The 21,925-nt window shown below is 41.4% G+C and overlaps 10 non-coding genes across 10 annotated transcripts; all 10 read right to left on the minus strand.

The window, feature by feature from the left end:
• Positions 1 to 2,835: 2,835 nt before the first annotated feature.
• Positions 2,836 to 2,908, minus strand: TRNAR-UCG (transfer RNA arginine (anticodon UCG)). The gene has a single exon. It is a non-coding gene; the product is annotated as a tRNA-Arg (tRNA).
• A 1,551-nt stretch (positions 2,909 to 4,459) lies between these two features.
• TRNAR-UCG (transfer RNA arginine (anticodon UCG)) lies at positions 4,460 to 4,532 on the minus strand. Its single transcript has one exon. It is a non-coding gene; the product is annotated as a tRNA-Arg (tRNA).
• A 1,517-nt stretch (positions 4,533 to 6,049) lies between these two features.
• On the minus strand, positions 6,050 to 6,122 carry TRNAR-UCG (transfer RNA arginine (anticodon UCG)). Its single transcript has one exon. It is a non-coding gene; the product is annotated as a tRNA-Arg (tRNA).
• Positions 6,123 to 6,766: 644 nt separating this feature from the next.
• On the minus strand, positions 6,767 to 6,839 carry TRNAR-UCU (transfer RNA arginine (anticodon UCU)). The gene has a single exon. It is a non-coding gene; the product is annotated as a tRNA-Arg (tRNA).
• Positions 6,840 to 8,358: 1,519 nt separating this feature from the next.
• Positions 8,359 to 8,431, minus strand: TRNAR-CCU (transfer RNA arginine (anticodon CCU)). The gene has a single exon. It is a non-coding gene; the product is annotated as a tRNA-Arg (tRNA).
• Positions 8,432 to 9,933: 1,502 nt separating this feature from the next.
• On the minus strand, positions 9,934 to 10,006 carry TRNAR-CCU (transfer RNA arginine (anticodon CCU)). The gene has a single exon. It is a non-coding gene; the product is annotated as a tRNA-Arg (tRNA).
• A 5,437-nt stretch (positions 10,007 to 15,443) lies between these two features.
• TRNAR-UCG (transfer RNA arginine (anticodon UCG)) lies at positions 15,444 to 15,516 on the minus strand. The gene has a single exon. It is a non-coding gene; the product is annotated as a tRNA-Arg (tRNA).
• Positions 15,517 to 16,160: 644 nt separating this feature from the next.
• Positions 16,161 to 16,233, minus strand: TRNAR-CCU (transfer RNA arginine (anticodon CCU)). Its single transcript has one exon. It is a non-coding gene; the product is annotated as a tRNA-Arg (tRNA).
• An 803-nt stretch (positions 16,234 to 17,036) lies between these two features.
• Positions 17,037 to 17,109, minus strand: TRNAR-UCG (transfer RNA arginine (anticodon UCG)). Its single transcript has one exon. It is a non-coding gene; the product is annotated as a tRNA-Arg (tRNA).
• A 644-nt stretch (positions 17,110 to 17,753) lies between these two features.
• On the minus strand, positions 17,754 to 17,826 carry TRNAW-CCA (transfer RNA tryptophan (anticodon CCA)). The gene has a single exon. It is a non-coding gene; the product is annotated as a tRNA-Trp (tRNA).
• Between the last annotated feature and the right edge of the window lie 4,099 nt (positions 17,827 to 21,925).

Consider the following 21,925-nt stretch of genomic DNA (forward strand, 5'->3'; position numbering starts at 1 on the left):
ACACACGCTCAAAGGTAGTATATGTTTCATGAATCCTGACTTGCCCTATTCAAGTAGCTGAAAGCCTGTTACCACCTCTAGAAACAACAGTTACACCACTCCAATTCAAATCATTTTTTCCAAAGGAATATCTTCTGCCAGGTCAAAGTTGCATCTGACAAAGATAGGTGTTTAAAAATCTACTTTGTAGTTTCAGAACACCAACATGACCCTGAAGAGTACAGAAGTAAAATGGTACCATTTCAAAGTTCCTAATACCTCATAAGCTTCTGAGCGGAAGCATGTAATAAATATATACATTTTTCTGGAAAAGTAAGAGTGGATATTGGTTTTCACCTCAGATGGGACTTGACCCACAAACCCTGGCTTAGGAGGCCAGTGCCTTATCCATTAGGCCACTGAGGCACAGTTAAAACACTTGCACTCTAGAGGCATTATTTAAATGTATTCAATCGTCAAACACTGGTGTCTGCACACAGGACATTTCTCAGTTCTCTCCATAAGTAAACTTCCCATTTTCATCCTCTTCCATCCCCGACTTTAACACTCTGTTCTGTGCTATAATGGAGGCTCTGCATTTCGAGCAAGTGGAGAGAAATTGGAGGAGAACCACTTTCGACTCAATACTTCTTCTTTCCTGGATGCTTTTTTCAATAAACTGGACTTTGACAGTGGTATCAAGCCGTCCTTGTCTTCAGCAGGACACAGAAACAGGCACCAAGTCTCCTAACCAAGTTCAACAACACTCTGCAACTTAATAGACCAATGCTTTACAAATTAGCCAACTGTGTCATCAGCAAAGGCAGCCAATGTGCCAATCCTTTATAATTCTTCTGTAGTACTTTTCTTTCTCGTAGGCAAAATTAGCACTTTAACTGCACAAATCATACAGATTTTACACTTGAAGCACTCCATGAACACATACTTACACACCTTGCATTTCATCTACACACCCTTAAGCTAAAAACCCATTCTGTCAAGTCAAAATTCTGCAACCCTATTACATATTCAGTGCGTGTACATAGAAACACTTCTTAATGCCACTAACATGGACAAGATTTTAGGCAGAAGATGCAATCTAAATGACTGTGCAGTATGTACTACACTTCATGAATAATTAGGAATGAGAACATGATGGCTATAAGAGTATTGGAAGAGCCTGCTTCCATTCTGAATGGAAAGCTGAGTTGTGTGACCATTGGCAAAAACCGACCACAAAGGGACTCGAACCCTCAATCTTCTGATCAGAAGTCAGACGCCTTATCCATTATGACACGCGGTCATATGTCTTTCTGTGCTTATTTTTATAATGTAGGTGGTATGCAAGGATGGGAAATATGATATTGATAGTTATTTAGGTTTACATCCCATTGTGTTTTTTCAGCTCCTTTCAATTAAAGCACTCTTTTGGAATCGATATAATGAGAATGTCACCAGTACGATAAGCTTTTGTTTTCTTTTTTGCATTTAAACCTCTTTCTTCATGAGATTAAAGCTCAGTTGTATGCTTTACATAGCTCTGGATATTTCCAGAAGTGGAGAGAAACTGTTTTGACAGTAGTACAAACTGCTCCTTTCTGGATATGCCAATTTACACACGCTCAAAGGTTGTATATGTTTCATGAATCCTGACTTGCCCTATTCAAGTAGCTGAAAGCCTGTCACCACCACTAGAAACAACAGTTACACCAATCCAATTCAAATCATTTTTTCCAAAGGAATATCTTCTGCCGGGTCAAAGTTGCATCTGACAAAGATAGGTGTTTAAAAATCTACTTTGTAGTTTCAGAACACCAACATGACTCTGAAGAGTACAGAAGTAAAATGGTACCATTTCAAAGTTCCTAATACCACTTAAGCTTCTGAGCGGAAGCATGTAATAAATATATCAATTTTTCTGGAAAAGTAAGAGTGGATATTGGTTTTTACCTCAGATTGGACTTGAACCCACAATCGCTGGCTTAGGAGGCCAGTGCCTTATCCATTAGGCCACTGAGGCACAGATAAACACTTGCAGTCTAGAGGCAATATTTAAATGTATTCAATCGTCAAACACTGGTTTCTGCACACAGAACATTTCTCAGTTCTCTCCATAAGTAAACTTCCCATTTCCATCCTCTTCCATCCCCGACTTTAACACTCTGTTCTGTGCTATAATGGAGGCTCTGCATTTCGAGCAAGCGGAGAGAAAATTGGAGGAGAAACACTTTCGACTCCACACTTCTTCTTTCCTGGATGCTTTTCTCAATAAACTGGGCTTTGACAGTGGTATCAAGCCGTCCTTGTCTTCAGCAGGATACAGAAAAAGGCACCAAGTCTCCTAACCAAGTTCAACCAAACTCTGTAACTTAATAGACCAATGCTTACCAAACTCTGCAACTTAATAGACCAATGCTTTACAAATTAGCCAACTGTGTCATCAGCAAAGGCAGCCAATGTGCCAATCCTTTATAATTCTTCTGTAGTACTTTTCTATCTCGTAGGCAAAATTAGCACTTTAACTGCACAAATCATACAGATTTTACACTTAAGGCACTCCATGAACACATACTTACACACCTTGCATTTCATCTACACACCCTTAAGCTAAAAACCCATTCTGTCAAGTCAAAATTCTGCAAACCTATTACATAATAAGTGCGTGTACATAGAAGCACTTTTTAATGCCACTAAAATGGACAAGATTTTAGGCTGAAGATGCAATCTAAATGACTGTGCAGTATGTACTCCACTTCATGAATAATTAGGAATGTGAACATGATGGCTATAAGAGTATTGGAAGAGCCTGCTTCCATTCTGAACGGAAAGCTGAGTTGTGTGACCATTGGCAAAAACCGACCACGAAGGGACTTGAACCCTCAATCTTCTGATCCGAAGTCAGACGCCTTATCCATTAGGCCACGCAGTCATATGTCCCGCTGTGCTTATTTTTATAATGTAGGTGGTATGCAAGGATGGAAAATATGATATTCATAGTTATTTAGGTTTACATCCCATTGTGTTTTTTCAGCTCCTTTCAATTAAACACTCTTTTGGAATCTATATAATGAGAATGTCACCAGTACGATAAGCTTTTGTTTTCTTTTTTGCATTTAAACCTCTTTCTTAATGAGATTAAAGATCAGTTGTATGCTCACATAGCTCTGGATATTTCCAGAAGTGGAGAGAAACTGTTTTGACAGTAGTACAAACTGCTCCTTTCTGGATATGCCAATTTACACACACTCAAAGGTTGTATACATTTCATGAATCCTGACTTGCACTATTCAAGTAGCTGAAAGCCTGTCACCACCTCTAGAAACAACAGTTACACCAATCCAATTCAAATCATTTTTTCCAAAGGAATATCTTCTGCCGGGTCAAAGTTGCATCTGACATAGATAGGTGTTTAAAAATCTACTTTGTAGTTTCAGAACACCAACATGACCCTGAAGAGTACAGAAGTAAAATGGTACCATTTCAAAGTTCCTAATACCTCATAAGCTTCTGAGCGGAAGCATGTAATAAATATATAAATTTATCTGGAAAAGTAAGAGTGGATATTGGTTTTTACCTCAGATTGGACTCGAACCCACAATCGCTGGCTTAGGAGGTCAGTGCCTTATCCATTAGGCCACTGAGGCACAGATAAACATTTGCAGTCTAGAGGCAATATTTAAATGTATTCAATCGTCAAACACTGGTGTCTGCACACAGAACATTTCTCAGTTCTCTCCATAAGTAAACTTTCCATTTCCATCCTCTTCCATCCCCGACTTTAACACTCTGTTCTGTGCTATAATGGAGGCTCTGCATTTCGAGCAAGCGGAGAGAAAATTGGAGGAGAAACACTTTTGACTCCACACTTCTTCTTTCCTGGATGCTTTTCTCAATAAACTGGGCTTTGACAGTGGTATCAAGCCGTCCTTGTCTTCAGCAGGATACAGAAAAAGGCACCAAGTCTCCTAACCAAGTTCAACCAAACTCTGTAACTTAATAGACCAATGCTTACCAAACTCTGCAACTTAATAGACCAATGCTTTACAAATTAGCCAACTGTGTCATCAGCAAAGGCAGCCAATGTGCCAATCCTTTATAATTCTTCTGTAGTACTTTTCTATCTCGTAGGCAAAATTAGCACTTTAACTGCACAAATCATACAGATTTTACACTTAAGGCACTCCATGAACACATACTTACACACCTTGCATTTCATCTACACACCCTTAAGCTAAAAACCCATTCTGTCAAGTCAAAATTCTGCAAACCTATTACATAATAAGTGCGTGTACATAGAAGCACTTTTTAATGCCACTAAAATGGACAAGATTTTAGGCTGAAGATGCAATCTAAATGACTGTGCAGTATGTACTCCACTTCATGAATAATTAGGAATGTGAACATGATGGCTATAAGTGTATTGGAAGAGCCTGCTTCCATTCTGAACGGAAAGCTGAGTTGTGTGACCAATGGCAAAAACCGACCACGAAGGGACTCGAACCCTCAATCTTCTGATCCGAAGTTAGACGCCTTATCCATTAGGCCACGCAGTCTTATGTCCTGCTGTGCTTATTTTTATAATGTAGGTGGTATGCAAGGATGGAAAATATGATATTCATAGTTATTTAGGTTTACATCCCATTGTGTTTTTTCAGCTCCTTTCAATTAAACACTCTTTTGGAATCTATATAATGAGAATGTCACCAGTACGATAATCTTTTGTTTTCTTTTTTGCATTTAAACCTCTTTCTTAATGAGATTAAAGATCAGTTGTATGCTCACATAGCTCTGGATATTTCCAGAAGTGGAGAGAAACTGTTTTGACAGTAGTACAAACTGCTCCTTTCTGGATATGCCAATTTACACACACTCAAAGGTTGTATACATTTCATGAATCCTGACTTGCACTATTCAAGTAGCTGAAAGCCTGTCACCACCTCTAGAAACAACAGTTACACCAATCCAATTCAAATCATTTTTTCCAAAGGAATATCTTCTGCCGGGTCAAAGTTGCATCTGACAAAGATAGGTGTTTAAAAATCTACTTTGTAGTTTCAGAACACCAACATGACCCTGAAGAGTACAGAAGTAAAATGGTACCATTTCAAAGTTCCTAATACCTCATAAGCTTCTGAGCGGAAGCATGTAATAAATATATAAATTTATCTGGAAAAGTAAGAGTGGATATTGGTTTTCACCTCAGATGGGACTCGACCCACAATCCCTGGCTTAGGAGGCCAGTGCCTTATCCATTAGGCCACTGAGGCACAGATAAACACTTGCACTCTAGAGGCATTATTTAAATGTATTCAATCGTCAAACACTGGTGTCTGCACACAGGACATTTCTCAGTTCTCTCCATAAGTAAACTTCCCATTTTCATCCTCTTCCATCCCCGACTTTAACACTCTGTTCTCTGCTATAATGGAGGCTCTGCATTTCGAGCAAGTGGAGAGAAATTGGAGAAGAACCACTTTCGACTCAATACTTCTTCTTTCCTGGATGCTTTTCTCAATAAACTGGACTTTGACAGTGGTATCAAGCCGTCCTTGTCTTCAGCAGGACACAGAAACAGGCACCAAGTCTCCTAACCAAGTTCAACCACACTCTGCAACTTAATAGACCAATGCTTTACAAATTAGCCAACTGTGTCATCAGCAAAGGCAGCCAATGTGCCAATCCTTTATAATTCTTCTGTAGTACTTTTCTTTCTCGTAGGCAAAATTAGCACTTTAACTGCACAAATCATACAGATTTTACACTTGAAGCACTCCATGAACACATACTTACACACCTTGCATTTCATCTACACACCCTTAAGCTAAAAACCCATTCTGTCAAGTCAAAATTCTGCAACCCTATTACATATTCAGTGCGTGTACATAGAAGCACTTTTTAATGCGACTAAAATGGTGAAGATTTTAGGCTGAAGATGCAATCTAAATGACTGTGCAGTATGTACTCCACTTCATGAATAATTAGGAATGAGAACATGATGGCTATAAGAGTATTTAGAGAGACTGGTTCCATTCTGAATGGAAAGCTGAGTTGTGTGACCATTGGCAAAAACCGACCACGAAGGGACTTGAACCCTCAATCTTCTGATCCGAAGTCAGACGCCTTATCCATTAGGCCACGCAGTCATATGTCCTGCTGTGCTTTTTTTTATAATGTAGGTGGTATGCAAGGATGGAAAATATGATATTCATAGTTATTTAGGTTTACATCCCATTGTGTTTTTTCAGCTCCTTTCAATAAAGCACTCTTTTGGAATCTATATAATGAGAATGTCACCAGTACGATAAGCTTTTGTTTTCTTTTTTGCATTTAAACCTCTTTCTTCATGAGATTAAAGCTCAGTTGTATGCTTTACATAGCTCTGGATATTTCCATAAGTGGAGAGAAACTGTTTTGACAGTAGTACAAACTGCTCCTTTCTGGATATGCCAATTTACACACACTCAAAGGTTGTATACGTTTCATGAATCCTGACTTGCCCTATTCAAGTAGCTGAAAGCCTGTCACCACCTCTAGAAACAACAGTTACACCAATTCATTTCAAATCATTTTTTCCAAAGGAATATCTTCCTGCCGGGTCAAAGTTGCATCTGACAAAGATAGGTGTTTAAAAATCTACTTTGTAGTTTCAGAACACCAACATGACCCTGAAGAGTACAGAAGTAAAATGGTACCATTTCAAAGTTCCTAATACTTCATAATCTTCTGAGCAGAAGCATGTAATAAATATATAAATTTTTCTGGAAAAGTAAGAGTGGATATTGGTTTTCACCTCAGATGGGACTCAAACCCACAATCCCTGGCTTAGAAGGCCAGTGCCTTATCCATTAGGCCACTGAGGCACAGATAAACACTTGCAGACTAGAGGCATTATTTAAATGTATTCAATCGTCAAACACTGGTGTCTGCACACAGGACATTTCTCAGTTCTCTCCATAAGTAAACTTCCCATTTTCATCCTCTTCCATCCCCGACTTTAACACTCTGTTCTGTGCTATAATGGAGGCTCTGCATTTCGAGCAAGTGGAGAGAAATTGGAGGAGAACCACTTTCGTCTCAACACTTCTTCTTTCCTGGATGCTTTTCTCAATAAACTGGGCTTTGACAGTGGTATCAAGCCGTCCTTGTCTTCAGCAGGAAACAGAAACAGGCACCAAGTCTCCTAACCAAGTTCAACCACACTCTGCAACTTAATAGACCAATGCTTTACAAATTAGCCAACTGTGTCATCAGCAAAGGCAGCCAATGTGCCAATCCTTTATAATTCTTCTGTAGTACTTTTCTTTCTCGTAGGCAAAATTAGCACTTTAACTGCACAAATCATACAGATTTTACACTTGAAGCAATCCATGAACACATACTTACACACCTTGCATTTCATCTACACACCCTTAAGCTAAAAACCCATTCTGTCAAGTCAAAATTCTGCAAACCTATTACATATTCAGTGCGTATACATAGAAGCACTTTTTAATGCCACTAAAATGGTGAAGATTTTAGGCTGAAGATGCAATCTAAATGACTGTGCAGTATGTACTCCACTTCATGAATAATTAGGAATGAGAACATGATGGCTATAAGAGTATTTAGAGAGACTGGTTCCATTCTGAATGGAAAGCTGAGTTGTGTGACCATTGGCAAAAACCGACCACGAAGGGACTCTACCCTCAATCTTCTGATCCGAAGTCAGACACCTTATCCATTTGGCCACGCAGTCATATGTCCTGCTGTGCTTATTTTTATAATGTAGGTGGTATGCAAGGATGGACAATATGATATTCATAGTTATTTAGGTTTACATCCCATTGTGTTTTTTCAGCTCCTTTCAATTAAAGCACTCTTTTGGAATCTATATAATGAGAATGTCACCAGTACGATAAGCTTTTGTTTTCTTTTTTGCATTTAAACCTCTTTCTTCATGAGATTAAAGCTCAGTTGTATGCTTTACATAGCTCTGGATATTTCCATAAGTGGAGAGAAACTGTTTTGACAGTAGTACAAACTGCTCCTTTCTGGATATGCCAATTTACACACACTCAAAGGTTGTATACGTTTCATGAATCCTGACTTGCCCTATTCAAGTAGCTGAAAGCCTGTCACCACCTCTAGAAACAACAGTTACACCAATTCATTTCAAATCATTTTTTCCAAAGGAATATCTTCTGCCGGGTCAAAGTTGCATCTGACAAAGATAGGTGTTTAAAAATCTACTTTGTAGTTTCAGAACACCAACATGACCCTGAAGAGTACAGATGTAAAATGGTACCATTTCAAAGTTCCTAATACTTCATAATCTTCTGAGCAGAAGCATGTAATAAATATATAAATTTTTCTGGAAAAGTAAGAGTGGATATTGGTTTTCACCTCAGATGGGACTCAAACCCACAATCCCTGGCTTAGGAGGCCAGTGCCTTATCCATTAGGCCACTGAGGCACAGATAAACACTTGCAGTCTAGAGGCATTATTTAAATGTATTCAATCGTCAAACACTGGTGTCTGCACACAGGACATTTCTCAGTTCTCTCCATAAGTAAACTTCCCATGTTCATCCTCTTCCATTCCCGACTTTAACACTCTGTTCTGTGCTATAATGGAGGCTCTGCATTTCGAGCAAGTGGAGAGAAATTGGAGGAGAACCACTTTCGACTCAACACTTCTTCTTTCCTGGATATTTTTCTCAATAAACTGGGCTTTGACAGTGGTATCAAGCCGTCCTTGTCTTCAGCAGGACACAGAAACAGGCACCAAGTCTTCTACCCAAGTTCAACCACACTCTGCAACTTAATAGACCAAGGCTTTACAAATTAGCCAACTGTGTCATCAACAAAGGTAGCCAATGTGCCAATCTTTTATAATTCTTTTGTAGTACTTTTCTTTCTCGTAGGCAAAATTAGCACTTTAACTGCACAAATCATACAGATTTTACACTTGAGACACTCCATGAACACATACGTACACACCTTGCATTTCATCTATACACCCTTAAGCTAAAAACCCATTCTGTCAAGTCAAAATTCTGCAACCCTATTACATATTCAGTGCATGTACATAGAAGCACTTCTTAATGCCACTAACATGGACAAGATTTTAGGCTGAAGATGCAATCTAAATGACTTCATGAATAATTAGGAATGAGAACATGATGGCTATAAGAGTATTGGAAGAGCCTGCTTCCATTCTGAATGGAAAGCTGAGTTGTGTGACCATTGGCAAAAACCGACCGCGAAGGGACTCGAACCCTGAATCTTCTGAGCCAAAGTCAGGCGCCTTATCCATTAGGCCACACGGTCATATGTCCTGCTGTGCTTATTTTTATAATGTAGGTGGTATGCAAGGATGGAAAATATGATATTCATAGTTATTTAGGTTTACATCCCATTGTGTTTTTTCAGCTCCTTTCAATTAAAGCACTCTTTTGGAATCTATATAATGAGAATGTCACCAGTACGATAAGCTTTTGTTTTCTTTTTTGCATTTAAACCTCTTTCTTCATGAGATTAAAGCTCAGTTGTATGCTTTACATAGCTCTGGATATTTCCAGAAGTGGAGAGAAACTGTTTTGACAGTAGTACAAACTGCTCCTTTCTGGATATGCCAATTTACACACGCTCAAAGGTTGTATACGTTTCATGAATCCTGACTTGCCCTATTCAAGTAGCTGAAAGCCTGTTACCACCTCTAGAAACAACAGTTACACCAATCCAATTCAAATCATTTTTTCCATAGGAATATCTTCTGCCGGGTCAAAGTTGCATCTGACAAAGATAGGTGTTTAAAAAATTTACTTTGTAGTTTCAGAACACCAACATGACTCTGAAGAGTACAGAAGTAAAATGGTACCATTTCAAAGTTCCTAATACCACATAAGCTTCTGAGCGGAAGCATGTAATAAAAATATCAATTCTTCTGGAAAAGTAAGAGTGGTTATTGGTTTTCACCTCAGATGGGACTCGCACCCACAATCCCTGGCTTAGGAGGCCAGTGCCTTATCCATTAGGCCACTGAGGCACAGATAAATACTTGCAGCCTAGAGGTATTATTTAAATGTATTCAATCGTCAAACACTGGTGTCTGCACACAGGACATTTCTCAGTTCTCTCCATAAGTAAACTTCCCATTTTCATCGTCTTCCATCCCCGACTTTAACACTCTGTTCTGTGCTATAATGGAGGCTCTGCATTTCAAGCAAGTGGAGAGAAATTGGAGGAGAACCACTTTCAACTCAACACTTCTTCTTTCCTAGATGCTTTTCTCAATAAACTGGGCTTTGACAGTGGTATCAAGCCGTCCTTGTCTTCAGCAGGACACAGAAACAGGCACCAAGACTCCTAACCAAGTTCAACCACACTCTGCAACTTAATATACCAATGCTTTACAAATTAGCCAAATGTGTCATCAGCAAAGGCAGCCAATGTGCCAATCCCTTATAATTCTTCTGTAGTACTTTTCTTTCTCGTAGGCAAAATTAGCACTTTAATTACATATTCAGTGCGTGTACATAGAAGCACTTTTTAATGCCACTAAAATGGACAAGATTTTAGGCTGAAGATGCAATCGAAATGACTGTGCAGTATGTACTCCACTTCATGAATAATTAGGTATGAGAACATGATGGCTATAAGAGTATTGGAAGAGCCTGCTTCCATTCTGAATGGAAAGCTGAGTTGTGTGACCATTGGCAAAAACCGACCACGAAGGGACTCGAACCCTCAATCTTCTGATCCGAAGTAAGACGCCTTATCCAGTAGGCCACGCGGTCATATGTCCTGCTGTGCTTATTTTTATAATGTAGGTGGTATGCAAGGATGGAAAATATGATATTCATAGTTATTTAGGTTTACATACCATTGTGTTTTTTCAGCTCCTTTGATTAAAGCACTCTTTTGGAATCTATATAATGAGAATGTCACCAGTACGATAAGCTTTTGTTTTCTTTTTTGCATTTAAACCTCTTTCTTCATGAGATTAAAGCTCAGTTTTATGCTTTACATAGCTCTGGATATTTCCAGAAGTGTAGAGAAACTGTTTTGACAGTAGTACAAACTGCTCCTTTCTGGATATGCCAATTTACACACGCTCAAAGGTTGTATACGTTTCATGAATCCTGACTTGCCCTATTCAAGTAGCTGAAAGCCTGTCACCACCTCTAGAAACAACAGTTATACCAATCCAATTCAAATCATTTTTTCCAAAGGAATATCTTCTGCCGGGTCAAAGTTGCATCTGACAAAGATAGGTGTTTAAAAATCTACTTTGTAGTTTCAGAACACCAACATGACTCTGAAGAGTACATAAGTAAAATGGTACCATTTCAAAGTTCCTAATACCACATAAGCTTCTGAGCGGAAGCATGTAATAAATATATCAATTTTTCTGGAAAAGTAAGAGTGGATATTGGTTTTCACCTCAGATGGGACTCGAGCCCACGATCCCAGGCTTAGGAGGCCAGTGCCTTATCCATTAGGCCACTGAGGTACAGATAAACACTTGCAGTCAAGAGGCATTATTTAAATGTATTCAATCGTCAAACACTGGTGTCTGCACACAGGACATTTCTCAGTTCTCTCCATAAGTAAACTTCCCATTTTCATCCTCTTCCATCCCCGACTTTAACACTCTGTTCTGTGCTATAATGGAGGCTCTGCATTTCGAGCAAGTGGAGAGAAATTGGAGGAGAACCACTTTCGACTCAACACTTCTTCTTTCCTGGATGCTTTTCTCAATAAACTGGGCTTTGACAGTGGTATCAAGCCGTCCTTGTCTTTATCAGGACACAGAAACAGGCACCAAGTCTCCTAACCAAGTTCAACCACACTCTGCAACTTAATAGACCAATGCTTTACAAATTAGCCAACTGTGTCATCAGCAAAGGCAGCCATTGTGCCAATCCCTTATAATTCTTCTGTAGTACTTTTCTTTCTCGTAGGCAAAATTAGCACTTTAACTGCACAAATCATACAGATTTTACACTTGATGCACTCCATGAACACATACTTACACACCTTGCATTTCATCTACACACCCTTAAGCTAAAAACCCATTCTGTCAAGTCAAAATTCTGCAACCCTATTACATATTCAGTGCTTGTACATAGAAGCACTTCTTAATGCCACTAACATGGACAAGATTTTAGGCTGAAGATGCAATCTAAATGACTGTGCAGTATGTACTCCACTTCATGAATAATTAGGAATGAGAACATGATGGCTATAAGAGTATTGGAAGAGCCTGCTTCCATTCTGAATGGAAAGCTGAGTTGTGTGACCATTGGCAAAAACAGACCACGAAGGGACTCGAACCCTCAATCTTATGATCCGAAGTCAGACGCCTTATCCATTAGGCCAACCGGTCATATGTACTGCTGTGCTTATTTTTATAATGTAGGTGGTATGCAAGGATGGGAAATATGATATTGATAGTTATTTAGGTTTACATCTCTTTGTGTTTTTTCAGCTCCTTTCAATTAAAGCACTCTTTTGGAATCTATATAATGAGAATGTCACCAGTACGATAAGCTTTTGTTTTCTTTTTTGCATTTAAACCTCTTTCTTCATGAGAATAAAGCTCAGTTGTATGCTTTACATAGCTCTGGATATTTCTAGAAGTGGAGAGAAATTGTTTTGACAGTAGTAAAAACTGCTCCTTTCTGGATATGCCAATTTACACATGCTCAAAGGTTGTATACGTTTCATGAATCCTGACTTGCCCTATTCAAGTAGCTGAAAGCCTGTCACCACCTCTAGAAACAACAGTTACACCAATCCAATTCAAATCATTTTTTCCAAAGGAATATCTTCTGCCGGGTCAAAGTTGCATCTGACAAAGATAGGTGTTTAAAAATCTACTTTGTAGTTTCAGACCACCAACATGACTCTGAAGAGTACAGAAGTAAAATGGTACCATTTCAAAGTTCCTAATACCACATAAGCTTCTGAGCGGAAGCATGTAATAAATATATCAATGTTTCTGGAAAAGTAAGAGTGGTTATTGGTTTTCACCTCAGATGGGACTCTAACCCACAATCCCTGGCTTAAGAGGCCAGTGCCTTATCCATTAGGCCACTGAGGCACAGTTAAACACTTGCAGTCTAGAGGCATTATTTAAATGTATTCAATCGTCAAACACTGGTGTCTGCACACAGGACATTTCTCAGTTCTCTCCATAAGTAAACTTCCCATTTTCATCCTCTTCCATCCCCGACTTTAACACTCTGTTCTGTGCTATAATGAAGGCTCTGCATTTCGAGCAAGTGGAGAGAATTTGGAGGAGAACCACTTTCGACTCAGCACTTCTTCTTTCCTGGATGCTTTTTTCTATAAACTGGGCTTTGACAGTGGTATCAAGCCGTCCTTGTCTTCAGCAGGACACAGAAACAGGCACCAAGTCTCCTAACCAAGTTCAACCACACTCTGCAACTTAATAGACCAATGCTTTACAAATTAGCCAACGGTGTCATCAGCAAAGGCAGCCAATGTGCCAATCTTTTATAATTCTTCTGTAGTTTTTTTCTTTCTCGTAGGCAAAATTAGCACTTTAACTGCACAAATCGTACAGATTTTACACTTGAGACACTCCATGAACACATACTTACACACCTTGCATTTCATCTACACACCCTTAAGCTAAAAACCCATTCTGTCAAGTCAAAATTCTGCAACCCTATTACATATTCAGTGCATGTACATAGAAGCACTTCTTAATGCCACTGACATGGACAAGATTTTAGGCTGAAGATGCAATCTAAATGACTTCATGAATAATTAGGAATGAGAACATGATGGCTATAAGAGTATTGGAAGAGCCTGCTTCCATTCTGAATGGAAAGCTGAGTTGTGTGACCATTGGCAAAAACCGACCGCGAAGGGACTCGAACCCTCAATCTTCCGATCTGAAGTCAGACGCCTTATCCATTAGGCCACGCGGTCATATGTCCTGCTGAGCTTATTTTTATAATGTAGGTGGTATGCAAGGATGGAAAATATGATATTCATAGTTATTTAGGTTTACATCCCATTGTGTTTTTTCAGCTCCTTTCAATTAAAGCACTCTTTTGGAATCTATATAATGAGAATGTCACCAGTACGATAAGCTTTTGTTTTTTTTTTTGCATTTAAACCTCTTTCTTCATGAGATTAAAGCTCAGTTGTATGCTTTACATAGCTCTGGATATTTCCAGAAGTGGAGAGAAACTGTTTTGACAGTAGTACAAACTGCTCCTTTCTGGATATGCCAATTTACACACGCTCAAAGGTTGTATACGTTTCATGAATCCCTACTTGCCCTATTCAAGTAGCTGAAAGCCTGTCACCACCTCTAGAAACAACAGTTACACCAATCCAATTCAAATCATTTTTTCCAAAGGAATATCTTCTGCCGGGTCAAAGTTGCATCTGACAAAGATAGGTGTTTAAAAATCTACTTTGTAGTTTCAGAACACCAACATGACTCTGAAGAGTACAGAAGTAAAATGGTACCATTTCAAAGTTCCTAATGCCACATAAGCTTCTGAGCGGAAGCATGTAATAAATATATCAATTTTTCTGGAAAAGTAAGAGTGGATATTGGTTTTCACCTCAGATGGGACTCGAACCCACAATCCCTGGCTTAAGAGGCCAGTGCCTCATCCATTAGGCCACTGAGGCACAGATAAACACTTGCAGTCTAGAGGCATTATTTAAATGTATTCAATCGTCAAACACTGGTGTCTGCACACAGGACATTTCTCAGTTCTCTCCATAAGTAAACTTCCCATTTTCATCCTCTTCCATCCCCGACTTTAACACTCTGTTCTGTGCTATATTGGAGGCTCTGCATTTCGAGCAAGTGGAGAGGAATTGGAGGAGAACCACTTTTGACTCAACACTTCTTCTTTCTTGGATGCTTTTGTCAATAAACTGGGCTTTGACAGTGGTATTAAACCGTCCTTGTCTTCAGCAGGACACAGAAACAGGCACCAATTCTCCTAACCAAGTTCAACCACACTCTGCAACTTAATAGACCAATGCTTTACAAATTAGCCAACTGTGTCATTAGCAAAGGCAGCCAATGTGCCAATCTTTTATAATTCTTTTGTAGTACTTTTCTTTCTCGTAGGCAAAATCAGCACTTTAACTGCAGAAATCGTACAGATTTTACACTTGAGGCAATCCATGAACACATACTTACACACCTTGCATTTCATCTACACACCCTTAAGCTAAAAACCCATTCTGTCAAGTCAAAATTCTGCAACCCTATTTCATATTCAGTGCGTGTACATAGAAGCACTTCTTAATGCCACTAACATGGACAAGATTTTAGGCTGAAGATGCAATCTAAATGACCGTGTAGTATGTACTCTACTTCATGAATAATTAGGAATGAGAACATGATGGCTATGAGAGTATTGGAAGAGCCTGCTTCCATTCTGAATGGAAAGCTGAGTTGTGTGACCATTGGCAAAAACCGACCACGAACGGACTCGAACCCTCAATCTTCTGATCCGAAGTCAGACGCCTTATCCATTAGGCCACGCGGTCATATGTCCTGCTGTGCTTATTTTTATAATGTAGGTGGTATGCAAGGATGGGAAATATGATATTGATAGTTATTTAGGTTTACATCCCATTGTGTGTTTTCAGCTCCTTTCAATTAAAGCACTCTTTTGGAATCTATATAATGAGAATGTCACCAGTACGATAAGCTTTTGTTTTCTTTTTTGCATTTAAACCTCTTTCTTCATGAGAATAAAGCTCCGTTGTATGCTTTACATAGCTCTGGATATTTCCAGACGTGGAGAGAAACTGTTTTGACAGTAGTACAAACTGCTCCTTTCTGGATATGCCAATTTACACACGCTCAAAGGTTGTATTCGTTTCATGAATCCTGACTTGCCCTATTCAAGTAGCTGAAAGCCTGTCACCACCTCTAGAAACAACAGTTACACCAATCCAATTCAAATCATTTTTTCCAAAGGAATATCTTCTGCCGGGTTAAAGTTGCAACTGACAAAGATAGGTGTTTAAAAATCTACTTTGTAGTTTCAGAACACCAACATGACTCTGAAGTGTACAGAAGTAAAACGGTACCATTTCAAAGTTCCTAATACCACATAAGCTTCTGAGCGGAAGAATGTAATAAATATATCAATTTTTCTGGAAAAGTAAGAGTGGATATTGGTTTTCACCTCAGATGGGACTCGAACCCACAATTCCTGGCTTAGGAGGCCAGTGCCTTATCCATTAGGCCACTGAGGCACAGATACATACTTGCAGTCTAGAGGCATTATTTAAATGTATTCAATTGTCAAACACTGGTGTCTGCACACAGGACATTTCTCAGTTCTCTCCATAAGTAAACTTCCCATTTTCATCCTCTTCCATCCCCGACTTTAACACTCTGTTATGTGCTATAATGGAGGCTCTGCATTTCGAGCAAGTGGGGAGAAATTGGAGGAGAACCACTTTTGACTCAACACTTCTTCTTTCCTGGATGCTTTTCTCAATAAACTGGGCTTTGACAGTGGTATCAAGCCTTCCTTGTCTTCAGCAGGACACAGAAACAGGCACCAAGTCTCCTAACCAAGTTCAACCACACTCTGCAACTTAACAGACCAACGCTCTACAAATTAGCCAACTGTGTCATCAGCAAAGGCAGCCAATGTACCAATCCCTTATAATTCTTCTGTAGTACTTTTCTTTCTCGTAGGCAAAATTAGCACTTTAACTGCACAAATCATACAGATTTTACACTTGAAGCACTCCATGAACACATACTTACACACCTTGCATTTCATCTACACACCCTTAAGCTAAAAACCCATTCTGTCAAGTCAAAATTCTGCAACCCTATTACATATTCAGTGCGTGTACATAGAAGCACTTCCTAATGCCACTAACATGGACAAGATTTTAGGCTGAAGATGCAATCTAAATTACTGTGCAGTATGTACTCCACTTCATGAATAATTAGGAATGAGAACATGATGGCTATAAGAGTATTGGAAGAGCCTGCTTCCATTCTGAATGGAAAGCTGAGTTGTGTGACCATTGGCAAAAACAGACCACGAAGGGGCTCGAACCCTCAATCTTCTGATCCGAAGTCAGAAGCCTTATCCATTAGGCCACGCGGTCAAATGTACTGCTGTGCTTATTTTTATAATGTAGGTGGTATGCAAGGATGGAAAATATGATATTGATAGTTATTTAGGTTTAGATCCCATTGTGTTTTTTCAGCTCCTTTCAATTAAAGCACTCTTTTGGAATCTATATAATGAGAATGTCACCAGTACGATAAGCTTTTGTTTTCTTTTTTGCATTTAAACCTCTTTCTTCATGAGATTAAAGCTCAGTTGTATGCTTTACATAGCTCTGGATATTTCCAGAAGTGGAGAGAAACTGTTTTGACAGTAGTACAAACTTCTCCTTTCTGGATATGCCAATTTACACACGCTCAAAGGTTGTATACGTTTCATGAATCCTGACTTGCCCTATTCAAGTAGCTGAAAGCCTGTCACCACCTCTAGAAACAACAGTTACACCAATCCAATTCAAATCAATTTTTCCAAAGGAATATCTTCTGCCGGGTCAAAGTTGCATCTGACAAAGATAGCTGTTTAAAAATCTACTTTGTAGTTTCAGAACACCAACATGACTCTGAAGAGTACAGAAGTAAAATGGTACAATTTCAAAGTTCCTAATACCACATAAGCTTCTGAGCGGAAGCATGTAATAAATATATCAATTTTTCTGGAAAAGTAAGAGTGGATATTGGTTTTCACCTCAGATGGGACTCGAACCTACAATCCCTGGCTTTGGAGGCCAGTGCCTTATCCATTAGGCCACTGAGGCACAGATAAGCACTTGCAGTCTAGAGGGATTATTTAAATGTATTCAATCGTCAAACACTGGTGTCTGCACACAGGACATTTCTCAGTTCTCTCCATAAGTAAACTTCCCATTTTCATCCTCTTCCATCCCCGACTTTAACACTCTGTTCTGTGCTATAATGGAGGCTCTGCATTTCGAGCAAGTGGAGAGAAATTGGAGGAGAACCACTTTCGACTCAACACTTCTTCTTTCCTGGATGCTTTTATCAATAAACTGGGCTTTGACAGTGGTATCAAGCCGTCCTTGTCTTCAGCAGGACACAGAAACAGGCACCAAGTCTCCTAACCAAGTTCAACCACACTCTGCAACTTAATAGACCAATGCTTTACAAATTAGCCAACTGTGTCATCAGCAAAGGCAGCCAATGTGCCAATCCTTTATAATTCTTCTGTAGTACTTTTCTTATGGTTGGGATACCCGACACCCCCTCTCAACACAATCCCCAAGAATGGGAAGACGGAAACGGTACTGAACTTTTGGAAGGCGGGAGGGAGTTACCCTCCCGGCCGTATTTATTTAAAATATGAAACAAAATTAAAACTTTAAAATAACAGTTTCATATCATGTACAATTTCATTTACACATTACGATGTTCTTGGCTAACCTTAACACATCTCTAATACAAAGGTTCTCCTAGCCGATACTAAAACATCCTGTAAATGCATTTCTCAAAATTGAAATTGTACATCCTAACATTACGGGCCAACGGCAAGGTCGTAACCGGTGTCAGATCCCTAATACCAGAACTCCCCCCTCACCTGTGAGGGGCGGGCGCACAGAGGACTGTACCTCTGTGCCAACTTCCAATTTCCCTTGTCTTAACGGGGGCCCCTGTTTACTCGCCACCATCTTAGTGGTCGTCCGAGGACTCGTGTGAGGTGTCTAGAAGGTAGCGTAGACCCCCCTCCCACCCCACACTGCTTACCACATCTGCCGTCGCAGATGTCCTGGCCCCGGGAAATTCCCAGGAGGGGCCCGTAGCCCCTCCTCCCCAGGGAGGGGCCTTGACCGCCTTCCCTTTCGGCGTCCCCATCCTTAGAAGGGGACCGCCTCCCCTTTTGAGGGGCCAATGGCCGCCTCCCCCCGGGCGCTCCCATCCATAATGGGTGACGCCCCACCTCTAGGGATCTTCCAATTACTGCTCACCGATCATGACCTTACCGCCACAGGCCGGATAGTTGACCGGCTATCCGGACCCCCCACAAAACTCCTACTTAAAGGTCATGGCTGCACAAACTCGTTAACCAAGCTACAAAGTCTCCTTTGAGTAAAGCATTCCCCTCCCGGGACAAATGGACCCCATCCTCCAGGTACATATGGTCCCCCCTGATACATCCATGAGGAATAGAATGCAATGTACATGTACGGACAACCTCCCAAGTTTGTTATTCACTTTCTTCACGACTGATTTAAAGCTGACACAGAAATAGCCCCCCGCCACACCTTCCGTGGAATCATGTGGGACCATGCAATCGTGCACCCCGGAACCCTTCTCGCCAACCAACTCACTGTGGATAAGATTAATTCGAGAAGTACTCGTCGACCCGTGGTCACCAAATCATTGCCCCCAAGATGCACTATGATTACAGATGGCGGTGACCTTGTCCGCCCTAATAGACCCTCCATAAAATTTTGAAACTGGTCAATACAGAGCCCGCCCCTTCCGTAGAAGGTCACCCTGTACCCGTATTCCCCAGCCACGTGAATCATGTCACCTGCTTTGAATACGTCTGCGGCACGCCTCACGTATGAGTGGCCGACGACCCACACCACTCTTCCCTCAGCCGGTGATCTTTGACCGCTGGTCCCCAGGTGTCGGGTCAACTGCACAGTCCGCCCCGCAAAGCCTGCTCGCGAAACTGAAAACCAAACAGAAAACAAGAAGCGTGAGTGCATGACATTAGCTTTACAACATGTGCAACCGCACATACCTCTTATAACAATTCGAGGACCAACGCCCCAACTGTTTCACTTTATCCACACTCAAACCCCTGGCTGTAGCTTCTGTAGCAGCACCTATCCGGAATGAGTGGGTCCCAAAATCGCCCGGGTTCAAGCCCGCTGCCGCGATTGCCATTGTCAACACCCGCTGAAACTGAAACCTGGTCAGTGGGGTGGCGTTGGTATGTCTCAGCAAGCCCCCCCCCCATGATGCCGCCCTCTGCGCTAAATACTCCTCTACACATTTCACTGGGCACATGTGGGACCCTAGCATACGCTGAACAACCACACTGTCTCCGATCGCTCCCTGATCGGTTTTGGACTTGGCTATAGTGACTACCATCGTGTCACCTTTAATCTGGATGTGTTCTCGACACAGACCTCCCCCCGTATCCTGCTTGCTCCTTGCTACCAGTTCGCTTATCCGCATAGCCCCATGGAACGCTAATGCAAAGGCGGCCCGGAATAGCACTGTCTCTGACTGAGATGAACAAGTCGCAGGGAGTACGGACACTAACTGGGACAACCTTGCTAGCCCTATCAGGCGCCTCTCGTCCTCTCTACGACCCTCAAGGCGTTGCCACCCGCGCAGCGCCTTTTTCACCAGAAAGGACGCTGTGGGGTCCTGAATGCCATGAGCCTGCGCCATGAATGCAATGGCGGCTCGGTGTCTATTGGCTGTTGCCACTGATCGGCCTGCCTGATGCAATGAAACTAGAAATTTCAGGACATATTCTTCCTGCCCCCAATGCTCCCCCCTAGCTGGACCCAAAAATGCCCAATAGGAACGGAACGCCCCTTCATATGCCTTCCTTGTCCTGGGGGCTAGACTCTCTCCCACGAGGTTTTGTAATCCGGGGCACCGAGAGACCAGAGAAGTTCGGGAAATGGTGCCGCCACCAAGTCCGCAGAGGGCAGATGGCCCCGGAAGGCCTGCATGTGAGAACGAGAGAGTGCATCAGCCGCCTGGTTCAGTACCCCAGGCACATGTTTTGCTCTAAAGTGGACGTTTAATTTCATACATAGCAGGACAATTTCTTTCATCAGTCTCAAGATCAATTTGCAGCGCGCTGCCTGATTATTGACACATTCTACCACGGTCATATTATCTGACCAGAACACCACAGTGCGATCACGAAACCCCTCCGGCCATGTATTCAAGGCCACTAAAATAGGGAACAGTTCAAGAAACCCAATGTTACCTGTGAGCCCACTCTCGTGCCACCATGCCGGCCATGTTTGTGCCGACCAATGATTACCGAAGATGGCGCCAAAACCCACACTCCCTGCCGAGTCGGTCCACAAACCCAGCTCCTCGGAGGAAACCGCTGGTTTGTTCCACAGGACACGACCGTTGAAATCCGCCAGGAATGCCAACCATATGCGCATGTCCTGGCGAACCTCTGCCGAGAGTCTTGTGCGGTGATGCCCTTCCTTAAGGCCAACCATGGCTTGAGCAATAGAGCGAGAAAAGGGGCGAGCCATTGGTATCACTCTAAGGGCAAAATTAAGCTGACCCACAGCCTGCTGCAACTGATGCAATGTTACTTTCGTCTCGTCAATACATGCCTCGAGTGAGGCCATACATTTCAATACCTTCTCCTTAGGCAAACGGAAGCACCCCTCTTCAGAATCGAGCTCAATTCCTAGAAACTCGAGTGAAATAGACGGCCCCACTGTTTTGCCCGGTGCTAGTGGCACGCCAAATATTCTCATGAGATCACAAAATTTACTCAAAGCCTGTGCACATTCCGTGTCCCCAGCTGCCCCCAGAAACAGAAAATCGTCTAGGTAATGCATAACCTGCGTAAAGCCTGTGGCTCTGGTGAACGCCCATTGTAAAAAACTACAGAATTTTTTAAAATACGCACAAGAGATGGAGCAACCCATTGGCATACATTTATCCATGTAATAGCGTCCCTGGAACACAAAGCCTAGCAGACGCTGATCCTGTGGGTGTACCGGGAGCAACCGGAACGCTGACTCGATATCCGATTTTGCCATCAGCGCTCCGGGCCCCAGGCGATTCAACATGGCAACAGCCTCATCAAAGGAAGCATACCGCACCGAACAAACTCCCGGGTCAATCGCATCATTCACGGAAAGACCCTTAGGAGCG

The sequence above is a fragment of the Lissotriton vulgaris genome, chromosome 5, assembly GCF_964263255.1.
Source record: "Lissotriton vulgaris chromosome 5, aLisVul1.2, whole genome shotgun sequence".
NCBI classification, from domain to species: domain Eukaryota; kingdom Metazoa; phylum Chordata; class Amphibia; order Caudata; family Salamandridae; genus Lissotriton; species Lissotriton vulgaris.